The following is a 17,786-nucleotide window of genomic DNA, read 5'->3' as shown; positions in this document are numbered from 1 at the left end:
AAAACTTAAAGTAAAAAAAATAAAAAATAAAAAATAAAAAAAATAAAACTTAAAGTAGTTTTGCAAATCATGCTTATATTTTGAAGTTGTCACAGAAGGCCTCTTAAATACACCATGTAACTGAAATACTTACTCAATCATAATAACATCAAAAAGCGCAGTTGCCAACATATATGTTATTGTAGTGACAAACATTTCTTTTTTTGTTGCTCTAATTTTTTTAAAAAAAAATTTCATTCATTCCTTAGGATTTGAGCTGCAAAACAGGCTTCTGTTAAAAAGAGGATATAAGAACTTTGGGAAATTATATTCAATTCTTAATATTTAAAAAAGATCAAGTGAATTGGAAAACATACAGAGAAAACAGAAGAAAATATGAAAGGGAGCTTAATAAAGAAGAGATATAAATTGAGGAGGTCAAATGTACAGTTAGCATGAATTTCATATGGAGAGAAGAAAAAATACGGTGGAAGAAATAATCAAAGGTATAATAGAAGAAAAGTTCCTAAAGTGGAATAAAGACATTTGTTTCTAGATTGTACAGGATCATTTAGGGCTGAGAATGATGCATTTTGAAAGAGTTATGCCTAGACAGATATGGACTTAGATTTTCCTGTAAGCTTTTAATTTCCTAGGAAAACATCAGAGCTGACAAGATAAAGATCCTAAACACTATTTAATAAGAAAAAAGTCATCTAAAAAATCAAATTTTTATCAGGTATCTTATAAGCAACACTAGATAAAAGTCTTCCAAGTTTTGAGGGGAGATTACTTTAAACCCAGGAGCATTACACAATAATTAATCAATTAACTCTGAGGAAAAAATTAATGAATTTTGGATATGCAAGGACTCAATTTGCTTCCTACCTACCATCTTTGGAAAAAAAAAAACAAGAATAAAATCTTGAGGATTTATGCAAAAAGGAAAAAAAGAATCAAACACTGAGCAAGGGGACGCCTGGGTGGCTCAGCAGTTGAGTGCTGCCTTCGGCTCAGGGCATGATCCCCGAGTCCAGGGATCGAATCCCACATCAGGCTCCCTGAGAGGAGCCTGCTTCTCCCTCTTCCTATGTCTCTGCCTCTGTCTGTGTGTCTCTCATGAATAAATGAATAAAATCTTTATAAAAAAATACTGAGCAAGACAAGAAAGTGAAATAATAAAGCACACCTAACCAGGAGAATAATGAAAAGAAACTCTAATTCAGAAAAGAGAAACCAGACAGCATAGAGAAGAATGACTTTAAGAAGGTATATTTCATTCACCAAGTGATATAATTAAGAAATTAGAAAAATCATCGTGATGTGATGAAAGCATATAATTCTTCTATCAAGAACACCAAAAAGGAGATTAGAATTTTCCAGAAAAATGTAAAGCTCACAGAAAAACAAAAGTCCAAATGTGAAAGAAACTAAAATATGGCACAATTTTAAGGCATTAAAGGAATGTAAGAAAATGTAATTTATTTCATCTTGATGCTTAAAATATTATCTTGAGAACAAACCAAGCTTTAATGCTATGGGATCATTTTTTCCTTCTCTACATATTCAACCACAGCACTTGGTATTATACTGAATTCTATTTATCATAATCACAACATTATAAATGCTGTGTTTTTTTCCCCTCAATTAGCACCGAGCAACAAACAAAGCATAGGAGAAACAGCTATAGATGAAGAACAAAGTATAAATATTATAAACTTAACATTATAGAATGGTCTAGAATACAGAAGTCAGGGACGCCTGGGTGGCTCAGCGGTTGAGCATCTACCTTTGGCTCAGGGTGGGATCCTGGAATCCAGGATGGAGTTCTGCGTTGGGCTCCATGTGAGGACCCTGCTTCTCCCTCTGCCTATGTCTCTGTCTCTGTCTCTGTCTCTCTCTCTCTCTCTGTGTCTCTCATGAATAAATAAATCTTAAAAAAAAAACAAAAACAGAAGTTGGCAGAAGGCAAAGGAGAAAAAGCAGATGGAAATGAGAAATTCTAATGTTTATATCCTGCATAGTGGGGAGTCAGGAAGCTCTGGTTTGATGTTGATAACTTTGAAAATGTAAGTGTATTACTGTAGGAAAAAGTAATAAAGATGTATTTCTGATTACAATATTTTAAATTGTTTTTGTTGTTACCATGTACCTGTTTTTATTTATTTTTTAAGACTTTATTTATTTATTCATAGAGACAGAGAGAGAGAGAGTGTGTTGAGAAGCTATGCCAATTCTTGTGCCTAGGACCATTCAGGCAATTGAGGAATCATACCTTTGAGCAGAGGGCTGGGTGCATCCTTGGAAATTCTCCACCTGACCAGTTTTTGAGTCCCATAATTTCCATCTTTTTATGCCTTTTAAAAGATCATAGTATTGATTCTTGCCTAGGAGTCCATATACTCCACAAGGGCAAGGACAATGGCTTTCTTCTTTCCTAATACATAGATGCTCAACATATGCTTGAGGAATGAACATATACTTATTCAATCACTGAAATTTTGCCAAGTAATATACTGGATGTTTAATTTATATTAACTCATTAATTTATTCCCTCTGAGCAACACGAGAGATAAGAATTATTCGTTATTCCTATTTCACAGATGGGAAGGCAGATCCAGAGAGGCTAAAACTACTACGTTGAATTAAAACATAAACAGTTTATAAGAAGGAAACTTAGGATTCAAAATTAGATCCTCCTAACCCAAAAGGCTAGACTGTTTAATGGCAGCCAGCTGTTTAAGAGTTCATTGTGATCCACTAGAAATAAGGAGGAAATGCAGATTCCTTTTTGGGGGAAATATGGTGAAAAGCAGCAAGAACCAGCAAAGAATGGAAAGAGAAGTCACACAGGTGAGAATATCAAGGAGGAAGAAATCACAGTCCTAAAAAAATGGTGGTGATGTTAAATATAAATCAAAATTTATATGGAGGTTAAAACCCTATGACCTATTTCTTTCATCAGTAAAATGGGATATATGGCATGAACAGAAAAAGAGGTAATGTGAGAATAAAATAATATCTGTACGGTGCCTAGCATGATGCTTAACAAAATGTAAGAACTTAGTCGATTGGCTATTATTAAAATGATAGATATCCTACTATGTAATTTGAGGCAACTGTCTTACCCTTCCTACGGCTCTATTTTTTTCAGTTTTAAATGCAACAGATAGGTTGGAGAGTCTCTAAAGTCCTTTTCAGTTGACAATAGCATATGATTTCATGTTTGAAAATGAACTACATTTTTGCAAATCTGAAGAATGATTTATTAAAATGCTGAAGTAAAAGTGGTGGCAATATCTTATAAGCAATTGGAAACAACTCTAGTCTACACAGCTAGATCTAAAATACAAAAACATATTCAAACACACACATACAAGCACATGAAATTAAACCCACAGTCCAGAAGGAAAAAAAACATTAAAAGTTCAAAGGAAGGTGGATGAAAAAGTCTGATAATTCGTTAAAAGAGTTTGAAACGAATCTTTAGAATGTTCATCATTTGTGAACATTTAAAACTCTTTATAGAGACACCTGGGTGGCTCAGTGGTTGAGCATCTGCCTTTGGCTCAGGGCGTGATCCTGGGTCTGGGGATTGATCCCACATCAGGCTCCCTGTGAGGAGTCTGCTTCTCCCTCTATGTCTCTGCCTCTCTCTCTGATCTCTCATGAAAAAATAAATAAAATCTTTAAAATAAATTAAAAAAATAAAAACTCTTTATATTTTATTTATATTTACATATTTTCCTCTCACCATTCTAGGCACATTTCCATGTTAAGCATAGTTGCTGGTATTTACTTGAATGAATGTCACCACTTTGTTTTACATGTTTTCCAAAATCATCACCTACCTTTTCCTTTCCTTTACTATAATTCTACGAGATAAGAAGGGGGTTACCTCCATGTTGTTGCAGATAGAGGCCCTTAAACAGATTTTAATGTTAAGCAAAGTAGTTCTAACCAAACATTTTTGGCGATTTTGGAAAGCATTTGGATATGTACTAGGATTGGTATATTTTCAAACATAAAATAAATAATGAGTGAGGAATAATTTTAAAACATGAAAAAATGGCAGCTCTAACTCCAACTGTTGCCATGCAGGTATGAAGCAACATTATTAGAGATAGTTAAGTTGCCACAATGGCTTCTAAAAGAGTCTGAGTCAGCCTGGTTATGAGAGAGAGTGATACTCTTAAGAGTTTCATCACCTTCAGTCCTTGGATATTAGAGCCCTTAGTCACTAGTCTGGGTTAAAAGTTACTATTTTAAGTTCAAAGCAGAAAGCTTCTTTCGAGTGATAACAGTAGTTTAAAATAAGAATGTAGGGGTTTGGGGGGAATCTCCTTTATGCATCTACCATGACCCCTCACCTCAACTCCCTCTGTCCCAGTCAAATATTATTATAATCAGTGCTTTCTCTCTCTGTATGAATATTCACGATCCAGGTCACTAAACAATTGATGAGATAGACCACTCTTTCAACTCCCACTACTGCATCACTGGTGTTCAGAATTCTGGAACAGTGTGTGTAAACATTGGGACCATGTGTGCCTGACCACAGGATGACCTGGAACTCCTAGGCAAGAAGGAACACCTGGTACCATTCTTAACATCACCAAGCCAGCTGGTTATGTGAGCCCCTACTTGATTCCTCAGCTGCCTTATAGGTCCTTAAAAGGACCTTATAAAAGCAGTTTATACAAATTACAAATGACCTGGAGGATTTTGTGTAACTTCTTGATACCCAGAAAAATGACTGACATTAGTTATTTTTTCATTTTATATTCATAGACAGAAACTTTTACTATGGTTCATTTAATTAACCATTTCTACCAAGAGGACTTAATTCTTATCAAAAGTCCAAAATACATGTGAACAGATGCACACACACACACACACACATACACCCTCAGTAGTAACTGAAAGGGGATAAACTAAAATTTCATATTGCTTTTTGGTATATACCTTTCACATGCAATCTACCGTTTTGATATTTTTTAATACTAAAACAATTGCCACTAATCTTATCATTATGAAGGGAGTCCATCCATTGAATAAATCAATTTTTATTACATGCTTGCCACTTCACATAAAACCAAAGTACAATCAAATGACAGTTATGTTTAAACCCCTTTCTTGGGACACCTGGGTGGCTCAACGGTTGAGTGTCTGCCTTTGGCTCAGGGTCTGGGATCGAGTCCCACATTGGGCTCCTTGCAGGGAGCTTGCTTCTCCATCTATGTCTCTGCCCCTCTCTCTGTGTCTCTCATGAATAAATAAAGAAAATCTTTAAAAATAAATAAATCCCTTTCTTAGCAGAAAGGGATTAATTTATGGCCTTTATAAAAATTCTGAGCACTTTCAGCTTATAATCATATATAATTTACTGTCCAAAAAACTGTAAGATGAGAGGAAAATATTAATGTTCTAATATAGGTTAAGATAATTCTTGCAAAAAAAAAAAAAAAAAAAGATAATTCTTGCAAAAGCCCGAAAGCTTAGAATTGGCACTGCTCTTCGTAGAATAGGATACTTATAAGTAATTTCAAACAAACTTTCACTATTTGGGCCAATGTTATTAAGTTGAATACATTATCTTTATGCCAAAACAATAAAATAAAAAAGCAAGCAAAGAAAACATGCAAATTAAAATAATCTTTTTAAGCCTATAATCTACTTTCACCATATCTTAATTCAATGTATTTTGTATACAAAATATTTTAAATGATAAACACTAAACCTTTTCAAGTTTATATCTTTTCAACTCCAGAAGGAACTCCTTTCAAGCTATATCTTTTCAAGTCCAGAAGGAACTTTTACTCAGCAACAGGGATGAAGAATGCTCATCCTTAAATTTCATTGTGTTGGTTAAATGAGTCACTCTTTTGGCAGTTTCTTCCAAATGAGAGCAAATTCAGATGTTAGACAGCTAAAACTTAATTTCTAAGTATCATAGGTAAATAATAAATTTGGAGAGATAATCTCTAAATTATTTCAGATCTAAACTTCTCTTACAACGAATAGGACTTAAAATAGATTTTTGGTGCTTGGTTTATCTCTTAGTTAAAGATTCTTAGTTTTAAAAGTTAAACAAATTCCCTTCATTTATTAAACTGCATTTCAAAGATCCTAATTTTTCCTTTTTTTCTAGAAAGATAGTGTAATTACAAAAATAATTCTTAGATGCAATACAAAAAAAAAAAAAAACCCTCAAAGTTTACTCATATTTTAAAGATTCCAACTAGTCAGCTTACAATTCATGATGAAAAACACTGGTAAACACATACCAGATATGCTTTAAATTTGTGTACTTTAACTTTTTTTTGAAGCTCAAGACTTTCTTTTGATTGATAAATATAAATGAGAAACTCTGAAACTCTATCTGGGAAAGAAAAAGCAATTTCATAATTTGGTATAGAGACTCCTTTTTAAATCCAAGTCTTGATATAGTTGAAAAGTGGAGGAAGGCTGAGGGAGATGGAATATGAAGAATTGAACAGGGGTGGGGAGGAAGGGGAGAGGGGTTGAGGCAGGAAGGGATAAGGAGGATGATCAATTAATCACTTTCTTGAGTGTTCTGTGGTTTGAGTGTCTAGTCTGGCAAGTCAGATTATGAATTCTCTTGCATCTGAAGATGATTACAAATTTTAAAATACACTCTTTTTTAAAAAAGGCATTTGTGAGACTGAATGGCAGGCAAGCACACTTCAGCCTCAGTGGCACTGTAAGTTACAACCAAAACCAATGTACAATCTGCCCACATTTACCAAAACCACAAAAAAGTTAGACATAACTGGTTCTGTTTGCTGAAGGAAGAAAAAAAAGATTAATCCCGTATTAAAGCACTGCCTTTGAGACTTTGGTAGGAGAACTGTGTCTTGGGCGGATCCTGACCTAGACACCTTGATCTTTGGTTCATGACCCTGTCAGCACCAGACAAGGGCTCCCTGACTCTGAATTAAAGTGATTCCTCCGCCCACAGACACACAAAGCCCGCACTCTCTCAGCTGTTACATAAGAGTCTCTGGAATCCTAGGATGGTGTTTGTAAATAGCGCTGCCATGCGCACGGTACCCACGTGTCAAATGTTGATGTGACCGCGTGTAATTGGGAGGTGAGAAAGCATCAAGAAGCTCGAAAGAGAAACCTCCCTTTTCTTTGGCCCTGAAAATGAGCATATGCCTGTCAAGGAACTATCTCTAAAAGTGATTTACTTTTCTTATCTTTTCCTTTCCTTCCACCTCCCCCCTCCAAAATAAATAAATATATATATATATAAATATATATTTAATATATATATAAAAATATATATATATATACATAATATAAATGGGAGGAAGAACAGGAGAAACGACCAATCCCCATTGCATTTCTTTCCTTCTTTAAGCAGCACCTCCCCAAAGGACAGGATCACAATTAACTGCCTTTTCTAATTAAATTTCGGGCAAATTTTGAAATCCCAATAATGCATTCTGAATGCACTTTCTACTTCCTCTTATCCCAAGACTTCTTTATCTTTGCTCACCTACCACTAGACAGAGATACATTAAGTAGGCAAATGGTTTGCAAAGTGACAATTTGCATCCAAATAAAATTACATGACCATTTTGGCAAAAAGTATCCAATGGCTATGTCTGAGTAAAGAGAAACACAATTAAGTATTTCACCTGCCTTATTTTAATTTTCACACTCATCTACACTCATCGCATTTTTTACAATGGGTTTGTGAACAGGCAACAGGTAAACCATTTAAGAGGGTTGAATTCTTAGCAATATTAGAGGAAAATGTCAATATCAAGTTTTTTTACCCCTAAATATGGAAACTTCAGCTTTATTTGAAGTATGACAAAATATAATAATGAAGAAAAAATGAAGCAAAACTGTCAGTAGTAAATTAAACTAGTGATTTGGAAAATCCTCTGATTTCAACAAAATCTCAAGCATTTTAAAAATCATTTTAAAACACTCTCTCCTGTATCTCCTACACACTTGGTAAAAATGCTTTTAAATTATATAATGAGTTGATGTCTAGAAAATTTCTTACTTCAAATAAGAATCACATTTGAGAGTAAACAAGTTTCAAAATATTGAAAATTTAGTTTCCAGTGTTAATAACCGAATGTTCTTACCAATTTTGATTTTCAGTAGAAACACAATTAAATGATAAGTATTGAAAAGGTAAGCCATTAAAAGGTCTACTAGCTTTGCTTCCTGCCAGTTTGTTTTTCTCCAAGTATGATGTGGTAGACATTTCAAAGATAAGTATAACTCTGTCCTAATTTCAACTAAATATGTTATAACTTCAACCATTTGGGTAGCTCTAGTGGAATAAAGCTAGATTACATCTAGAGTAAAAAGTTTAAAATATATGCTTTCCTGCTAAGATGTACCTGCTTGTCTTTTTTACTGAAACAAAATAATTTACGTGGTTATTTTTATGTTGGAAAATTTGTTCCTCCTTCATGTTTGAAAAGTATCCATATATAGTATTTTTCCTTTCACCAGTTCTCTTTGGTACATTAAAATATAAATGTAAGTGAATTAATGTTGTAATAACTGGATTCACTTTTTAAGATATTCTATTTTATGAATGATCAGACACTTTATTTGCAAAAGTGATTTCTTGTTCTGTTATGATATATGCAGTAAAACAAACAAAAAGCTAATAACCATCCACACTAATTAGAGGGTATATAAAAGTAATCCTTTTAATACAAAAATCATGAGAGGTTATAAAAGAGCTAAGAGAACTTTATAGCCAATGGCAAATATGAAAATTCTATAACTTCAAAGTAAGAGACTTCAAACAAAAAATGGAAAAAGTGCTGAAAGAACAAACAGATTAAAAAATAAATTAATAGGAACAAGACAGTATGTTAGGGATGGAATCTAGGTGTGGTGCCATTGTATTATTTTCAGATTCCGGCACTTTAAAAGCAGCACAACTAATAATTAAGGTATTTTTTAATGGTTGCCCTTGTTTCTTAATGTAGACAGGGAAGAAAAACAGGAGGAATAACTCCGGGATAGATCATGTTAAATCCTCTGGTTTCACTATCATTTTTTAAACATTTTTTCTTCTACATTTTAAGACAAACAAAAAATACCAATTTGAGGAGAAATGATATAATAAAAACTCATCTTGAAAGTTGAGTGATTAGTTTTCCTTAAGTATAATCTGGACATAGAAACTAGTTTAATACCCTATCAAAAAAACAAGGGACTTGAAAAGGCAGGCTTTAGCAATGGCTAATGAAATATGACAATAGTAATGAAAATTATCACTCTGTAGCATTCACAGAACAAACTGTAACAAATCTCAAAGTTGTAAAAGTAGCAGATGAAAAATATCAATCCCCTGTATGGCATGTCTTAATGGGAGATTGCTATGTCTATTCCTGACTATTCTGTTCCCTGAAGACAGCAATCCATCAGCAAAGCTTTACAGCCCTGTTTCTCTCCTGAATCTAGGGCATCTTCCATAGAAATTATTTATAAAAAGCAAAGCTAAAAATATAAACATATCAAAATACCTTATCTCCCATATTTTTAATTTACTTGAAAAAATTTAAAATTTTTGGAAGTATATTTAAAAAGCAAAGATGGAGTAGCACACTAAAACCCAGTGAACAACTTTTGAATATTATGAAGATGCTATCATATAAACCTATTATTGGGATGCCTGGGTGGCTCAGCAGTTGAGTGTCTGTGAGGACATGATCCCAGGGTCCTGCATTGGGCTCCCTGCGGGAGTCTGCTTTTCCCTCTGACTTTGTCTCTGCCTCTCTCTCTCTGTGTCCCTCAAGAATAAATAAATAAAAATCTTGGAAAGAAAGAAACAAACAAACCTAGTATTAACTGAGGTGGTTCACAGAGTATTAAGAGAAACAAGAGAGGGTAAAAAACAAGGAAGCCATTCATTTCTTCTATAAGGAGGACGAGACCTTACAGCTTTCTGTAACAATCACTCCATCAGCTTGATAGGATAAAGACTGTGCCTAACTTGTATCTGTTGCAAACGTAAGACAAACCTACAGCTAAGTACTAAAATTATACTCTTTAAAAGTAGAAATTGGGCAGCCTGAGTGGCTCAGTGGTTTGGCGCCTGCCTTCGGCCCACAGGGCATTATCTTGGAGACCTGGGATCGAGTCCCATATCAGGCTCCCTGCATGGAGCCTGCTTCTCCCTCTGCCTGAGTCTCTCCTGAATAATTAAAATCTTTAAAAAAAAAAAAAAAAGTAGAAATTTTGGCCAATTCTACAGCAATTCCTTGAAAAAAATTATTACAGCAATTATATGAAACCAAGGCATTTCCTTATTGAGTACAACATGTATACATTATTAAAGCTGAAGGCTTGCAGATCGTTGAATCTCTCCCACTCTAGTTATAGTTGTGGTTCCAAACTATGGAATCCAATTGGCAGCAAATCAACATTCTCATCAGAATAAAAAGGGAGAGAAGCCTTGCTCAACAAGAAAAATGTCTGGTATCCAGAACTACATTAAGTTAGAAATTGAAATATAAGCAACCCCAAGTAATTCATCCTGTTTGTTCAAAACTAAAAGTCCTAATTTCATAGGAACAAGTCCTAAAAAACACTGCTGCCATGTTTCTAGAAAGATATGCATAGCCCTGCACAATTCAATGCAAATACTCTCTGTATTTCTTTGCATGAGACATTACTTTCTGAATACCAAATACCTTGTCAGTTGCATGCATTTTTTATAACTTTATTTAGACATCAATCACTAACTAAAACAGGACATTTTTAGGTTCCAAGAGAAACCCCATATCCATTAACAGTCATTCCTCCTTCTTTCCCCAGCTCCTAGCAATAAGTGATCTACTCTCTACCTCTTTAGATTTGCCTATTCTGGAGACATCATATAAGCGAAATCTTATCATATGTTGTCTATTGTTATTTGCTTCTTTTAAAGTCCATCTATGATGCAGTATGTATTAGCCCTTCGTTCCTTTTTATTGCTGAATAATATTCCATTGTATGGATATACCACAGTTCATACATTTATGAGTTGACAGACATTTGGGTTGTTCCAATTTTTGACAATCATCAATAATGCTGTTATGAATGTTTGGGTACCTGTTTTTATATAAACAATTCTGTGCATTTTAAGTTTCCTCTTAGGACTTTCCCTGCATACCCTACATTACAGCTTCACTTTTTTATTAATGATAATAAGGAAGAATAGCATAGTAGTTAAAGAGCTGGGCTCTAGAGACTGCTTAATTCAAATCGTAGCTAAACCATGCACTGGCTGCATGAATTTGGTTATCCAACCTCACTATGCATCTTAGCTCACCTGAGATGAGGATAATAATACCTGTTTCTAGAGTTGTGAAGAGAATTAAATGACGTAAGTAACAATGCAGTAAGTCATTAAAACAACTTAAACTATTTTGAACACAAAGGCCATTTTATGCAAAAACATCTAAAGGTAAAAACAAAACAAAACAAAAACCTATATTCCAATGCACTTTTAGATAAAGAATGGTAGCAATCATATGATTGATGAATTAGAATTGGGTTAAACTTTTCTGTTTTCGGGGAAAAAAGATTTAAAGATATCTGATAATGTGATAAAACGGTATAGAACTAAATCCACAATATACAAGTATACAAGTCAGACAGGGGGAATCTAATAGACTATCTCCATGTCATACCCTGGTTGTGATATTATAGTTTCATCAAAAGTTACCAAGGGAGGAAATTGGGCAAAAGGTACACGCCCAATTATTATTACTTTATACAGCTGCGTCTGAATCTACAATTATCTTAATAGAAATTTCAATTAAAAATATGTGATCTCCATGTAAATTTACTAAAAACCGTTAAGCTATATGCTTACAATGGATGGCTTTTCTGAGACAGTTGCCAAACCTACTAGAAGTTACATTTAAGGAAAAACCAGTCATTACTACCATCATCATCATTACCACTGAGAATAGATTATACATTTTCTAATTAAATGACATTTTTTCCAATTGCAGGTCATTATTTTTTCCTCAGCTTTTGAGATATAATTGACATACAATATTATGTAAGTTTATTGTGTACAATGTAAAGATCTGATATATGTATATATTGGGAAATGATTACCACAATAAGGTAACTTAAAATATCCAACACTTCACAGACTTACAGTTTTTGCATGTGTGTGGTGAGAACTTTTAAGACATACTCTTTTAGCAACTTTCAAATATACAATACGTATTGTTAACAACAGGTCACTGTGCTATACATTCCATTCCAGAACTTATTCATCTTATAACTGGAAGCTTATACTCGCTTCAATACATATTGACTGAGTAGAACACCACTAGGTTCTAGTATGGAATAAATAGAAACCAGGATCGCTTTTCCAAGGGACATAACTTTAATTTAAAATAAATATTTATTTATAGTATTTTTAGTGAAACAACCAGTTCATTTTATTGCCTAACCTGTCCTCCAAAAACACTGTATCCTAATTTATTCATTTCTTAATTTTAATTCTCAGATTATTTGGAGCTTGACTTCAAGTCAGTTTGAATAGTGACCCTGAGTAAATATGAAATATTGAGTTCCAAATTCTTAAAACTGCAGGTAGGTTGACATTATCATCGAATTTGTTTTTACACAAAATATTGAAAATCCACCTACTATCTATTTCTCTTCTTGAAGCCTGGCACATTTAACTGCATTGCATGACAAGTGGAGAAAGCATAAATCAAAGCTGATAGAATTTACTATTTTGGAATGGGCAACCAAAATCTATTTTATTGTGAAAAGAATATATCTATCTTAAGTCAGGGATTTTTTTCAATGTACAATGCTGGAAATAGCAGATCCTTAAGACTCTTTTTGGCTTGCAGTCACAATGATTCAAGGCTCTCACTGTACCCTCTTCCTCTTGTGGAACACTTCTTTCCTACTGTGTACCAAAGTAGACATATTTCGTACTATATACCAAGGTATACAGATATGCTATATAACCTCCTTAAATAATGTCACAGTATTCCCTGAATTTGACAGTGAGTCAAAATAGAAATTGCGGATGTAGACCAAGTTAAATACTGTATATTTGGCAAAATCATTTGTGGTTGTGTTCTTCAGCACAATTTCCAAGATAACCACCAGCTCTACTTGGCAAACCAACTCTCCCACAGTTAAGGCTCCAATTGTAAAGTTGGCTTGTAAAATATTTTTCTGCTACTGGCTTTGGTGCCATTACTACGCTTAAGAACTAGTGTGCAATGGTAGCATAATAGTTGAGGAAAATGTTATTTTGATGAATCAACACTGACAGCTGCTCCAAAGTTTTAACTTGTCTATATGGTTGTTTATAAAACAAAGAAGTCTCTCTCCAGTAATTTGAGATAGCTAGGCAAGACTATTAAATTCTATTAAGCAACAACAACTAAATTCACTTAACAAGGAATTTGAGCATAAAAGAGCAGATTTGATCTTTCTAAATATTAGATATTCTAAATGTCAAACATCCATAGCTTTTGATAACATTTTACCTAAAGGAAATTTCAAAGAATTCTTAAGAATTTACCAACTTTGGTCTGGGATGTAATGGTAAAGAAGGTTTCTGCTAGGTGTGCCTGTGAATTATAAGAAAGGTCTTACGGAGATCAGGAAATAAGAAAATATATTTCAATAGTGACACTGGCTACAACAGTGTGTGGGGGTGGAACTTTGAAGTTGATAGAGAAATCATAACTTCAGCAAGTGAAACCAAAACATTAACTCCAGTTTTTGTTACCTAATACAAGTCCAGTGCCCAAACAGGACTTTGGAAGTCTGTCCCAATCACACCTTGGCAGGTGCATTTCACTTATTCTGGAAGTGATGTTGACCTGCCAATATCTACATTCATGTGCCACTGCATCAAAATCATATCAATCGCCTTGACTCATAGCGTAGACCAGCATAATGCCAGATATCATTAAAGTCATAGCTGGCAAATCTGTGGATTTAAACAAAACAAGGGAGTCTCTTTGTTCCAAGTTAATTTCTCATTAACCATTAGTTCAATAAGAAAATAAGGAAAACAATATTGCAATTTAAGAAAATGATCTATCTTGTTATTGTCCACTATCACTTCCATAAAATTCAATTGCTCAAGAAGGACAGTCCTATGCTATGAAATTCTGAGAATATCCAGAGGGTACTATCACACATAAATGAAGAATGGACATTATGTTTGAAATAGTCAAGTATTCTATACTAGTTCAAATAATTTCTCCTTTATAATAGAAGAGAAAGTGGTACTTAGATTGAAAATGGTAAATAATGCGCCTCTCCTCCTTATAATAATGTAAGCCCCTTATACAATAGTAATTAGCAGCTATTTTCAGCATACAAATAGGATACATAAAACAACAAAAGTGTCTAAGTTTGATAGGAAAGAACAAATCTTCATAGTCACAATAAAAATAATTAACAATGTAGGTATTCTTATTTACCAATATGAGTGGAAAATGCTACATTTATTTAGTTGAATAACTTGAAGACAGCACAAACCACAACATTTGGAAAGTCCAAAAAAGCAGTTAGATATTGGTCTGTTAGCAAAAGGAACTGTTTTTCTTTAAACCCTGAATTACTGCAATAATCAATCATAGTTTTATCAACAAATAGTAGGCATTTATGCTAAACTCCTAAATATTCTCCTCATTATTTTACGACAAATAAAAATTAACCGAATGAGCTGTTTCTGTTCCAGAGATGAGTAATACCAATCCCTGATAATCATGTGAAATAACCTTCGGTATCAATGATTAAAGTAAACTTACCTGCTTTTTTCAGAGATCAAAATAGAAAAAGTTACAAAGTGAACTCCTGAGGACAAATGGTTTTGGAAGTCTGATTTATGGAGCAATGTCCATTACTGTGCTCTTCCTCCTGTCCATCTTTTAATCATATACATGCCTTCTAAACTTTAGTTCGACTTTCCAACCCTTCACTAACACTTCCGTGCTTCATAACATTAAAAAAAAAAAAAAAAAACACCTCAATATTTATTGTGTTGAAATTTCTATTCCACTTCAAACCTATTATGAGACACACATGCAAACATGTAAAAGAATATAACTCTCCTCCAGTATTTCAACTTTCCATTAAAATGCAAATATAATGATTTCATTAACCAGGCAACAATACCCACAGTCTTAAACCAAAGCAAAGCAAAACAGTATCTTTTCTCTTTACATCCCAACTTCCTCTCAGGAATAATCTTCCTCTTATGTGGGAATCATTTGTTGATGAATATTTTTTATTTGGATTTGCTATCATTATCCCTTATTGGAGAGGTGAAAGCATAATATGAGACTTTAGATTTTAAATTCATGGATGTATCCTAGTCCCTACACGGGAAACTATAAAAATATTCCAGTATATTTTAAGCAAATAACTGGAAAATCACCCTTCTTTCAATTCCTAAACATTAGATGGAGGGGGAGGGGGAGGGGGCGGTGGGGAATCACTCAATGCAATTAAAAGTATGTCATGAAGGCAAAAGCCAGCAAGTAATACTTAATATTCCATATTTGACCTTCCCAGGAGTCTATCCAGGCCACACTTTATTTCGCCATAGGTGGAGAACTCTCCCTAGAAACTGTTAGTTTAACAACAGAAGACAAGCAGCCCCAGCGAAAAGATTTGGCAAGACTGGAGAGTGTGTGTGTGCGCGCGTGTGTGCGCGCGTGTGTGTGGAGAAGGAGAAGGAGAAGGAGAAGGAGAAGGAGGAGAGAAGGGGCACACGGGGAGAAAGGCAGATAAATAAACGACCAAAGAAAAGAGAGCAACCAAGACACAGAGAGAAATCTGGATGGGACTGTTAGAAACCAGCTCCCTGCTTCTCGGTTTCTTTGCTGGGATTGGGTTTCATTTCTTTGGGCGCCCCTGACCTTGCAGGCTTGCAACTCTCAACTCTGCCCCCTCCGCCCGCCCGCCCGCCCCCTCCCCCGGCCTGCGCCTGCCTTTGTGTCTGCCTGTCACTTACCGGGGAACCCAACGAAGCTGATTCGGGAGAAGCACAAAGCCGGGACACAGATTTGCCCACAAATTCTCTCACCCCCCGTCCCCAGGCTGGAAGGCGCAGCCCATCGCGGAGCTGATGGACCTTGAGAAAAGTGGGATCTGGTCTTCGGGGGTGGGGGTGGGGGTGGGGGTGGGGGTGGGGGAGACCAGAGAGAACTCTTCTGTCTCACTCAGCACCACCAGCAAAAGGCGCGGACTTAGGGGAAAGGCAGGACCCCGCCTGGTGTCCCAGGGTCCTGTCCCCGTGACATCGGCGCGGCTCGCCCCCCGGAAAGCGGGCACGGGGCAGAGGGGCGCGGACGCCGGAGCGGAGCGGAGCGGAGCGGAGCGGACCCCGCGGCCGAGCAAAGGGCCGAGAGCGCTCGGTGCCGACTTCTTTCCGGGGTGGGTTAGGCTACACCGGGACGGGTCTGGCTCACAGACAGGCAGGGGGTCGGGGAGGATGGCGGGGGGAGTGGTGCCCCCCAAGGCTGAACTAGTTGAGAAAGGAAAGCAAAGAAAAATCAGTTTCCTGAGGATAAAAGGCCGGGAAACCGGCCGGCCGGAGTCACAAAGGTAAGTTTCCCGGGCGAGGAGGCGAGGAGGCGAGGAGGCGAGGGCATAGGCAGGGGAGAGGAGAGAGCCCAGAAGTGCAGGTCGGGGGGGGGGGGGGATGGAATAAAACTATATTTGTCAGCCATGTTGAAGAGGCTCCAGTAATTTGTGAGGCTTCCCTCTTCCCTCCGGCACTCGCGGTGACACTGCGGGGTCTGCCCCCCGAGCCGGGAGGCCCGCGGGAGAGCAGGGGGGGACGGGGGAGCCCGCGGCCCGGGGAGCGCTCTGACCTCGTTCTCGTCCCTCCGCCTCGCAGCAGTCCAGCGGCGGCAGTCGGGTCTCCTTTCTAACAAATCCTAAAGGGCAGCCATCTTGCTTCCTTCTGCTTCTCTACGAAAGCAGCCTGGCCTCCGCATCAATATTCATAAGGCAGTTTGACGTCTGTTCTCATCACTCGGCGGGGCCGGCGTCTCGGGGCGGCCTCGCCGAGGGGGCGGACGTGACTCGCATGCGAGCCGGGCCTGGGCGCGCGGCGCTCGCGGGGAGGCGGCGGCGGCCGCCGAGCTCTGGCCGCAGCCGCTGCTGCCGGCTCGCCTCCTCCGCCCGGCCTCCCCCTCCTCCGCCCGGCCTCCCCCTCCTCCGCCCGGCCTCCCCCTCCTCCGCCCGGCCTCCCCCTCCCCCTCCCCTCCTCCCCTCCTCCCCTCCTCCGCCGCCCGGCTCGCCTCCTCCCCCGCCGCCTCCCTCCACCTCCTCCACCTCCTCCACCTCCTCCACCTCCTCCACCTCCTCCTCCTCCGCCCGGGCCGCCGTCGCCGCCCTGGGGCAGCCCGGGCTCCCGGGGAACCAGCCCCCCTCCCGGTGCCTCCCGCACAAAGGCCGGCGGCACCTGGGGGCAGCACAATGGGGCGCTCAGTCGGGGCCGGGGCTGCCCTGGCGCCGTGCGGTGGAGCCCGGGGAGCGGCGCGCCGGGATGAGCGCGGGGCGGGGGTGGGGGTGGGGGGTGGGGGGGGGGGGGGAGGTCCAGCTCCCGGGCGCGCTGCCAGCCGCCGGGGCACCCCGGGGAGCCTCCGACCTGTGGCCACCCGGGGGGGGGGGTGAGGGGGCGGGGGGCGGCGCGCAGCGGGGAGGTGGCGCGGGTGCGTGGCACAACGATGGAGACCCCAGATCAGCCTTTTAAACTTTCTGTCAGTACCGCGCTCCACCACCCGCTTCGAGGTGTGTGC

The 17,786-nt window shown here is 38.0% G+C and overlaps 1 protein-coding gene across 1 annotated transcript in view; it reads right to left on the bottom strand.

Moving 5' to 3' along the window:
* TET2 (tet methylcytosine dioxygenase 2) overlaps window positions 1-16,986 on the bottom strand; it is a 125,191-nt gene extending 108,205 nt beyond the window's left edge. The window contains exon 1 of the mRNA XM_041758875.1: window positions 16,854-16,986. The gene's annotated coding sequence lies outside the window, so the exon portion shown is untranslated. The remainder of the gene's footprint in view (window positions 1-16,853) is intronic.
* Between the last annotated feature and the right edge of the window lie 800 nt (window positions 16,987-17,786).

This window comes from Vulpes lagopus, chromosome 6, assembly GCF_018345385.1.
Source record: "Vulpes lagopus strain Blue_001 chromosome 6, ASM1834538v1, whole genome shotgun sequence".
Lineage (NCBI taxonomy): Eukaryota > Metazoa > Chordata > Mammalia > Carnivora > Canidae > Vulpes > Vulpes lagopus.
Note: the sequence above shows the minus strand (reverse complement) of the source record. Positions and strands in the feature narration are given on the sequence as shown.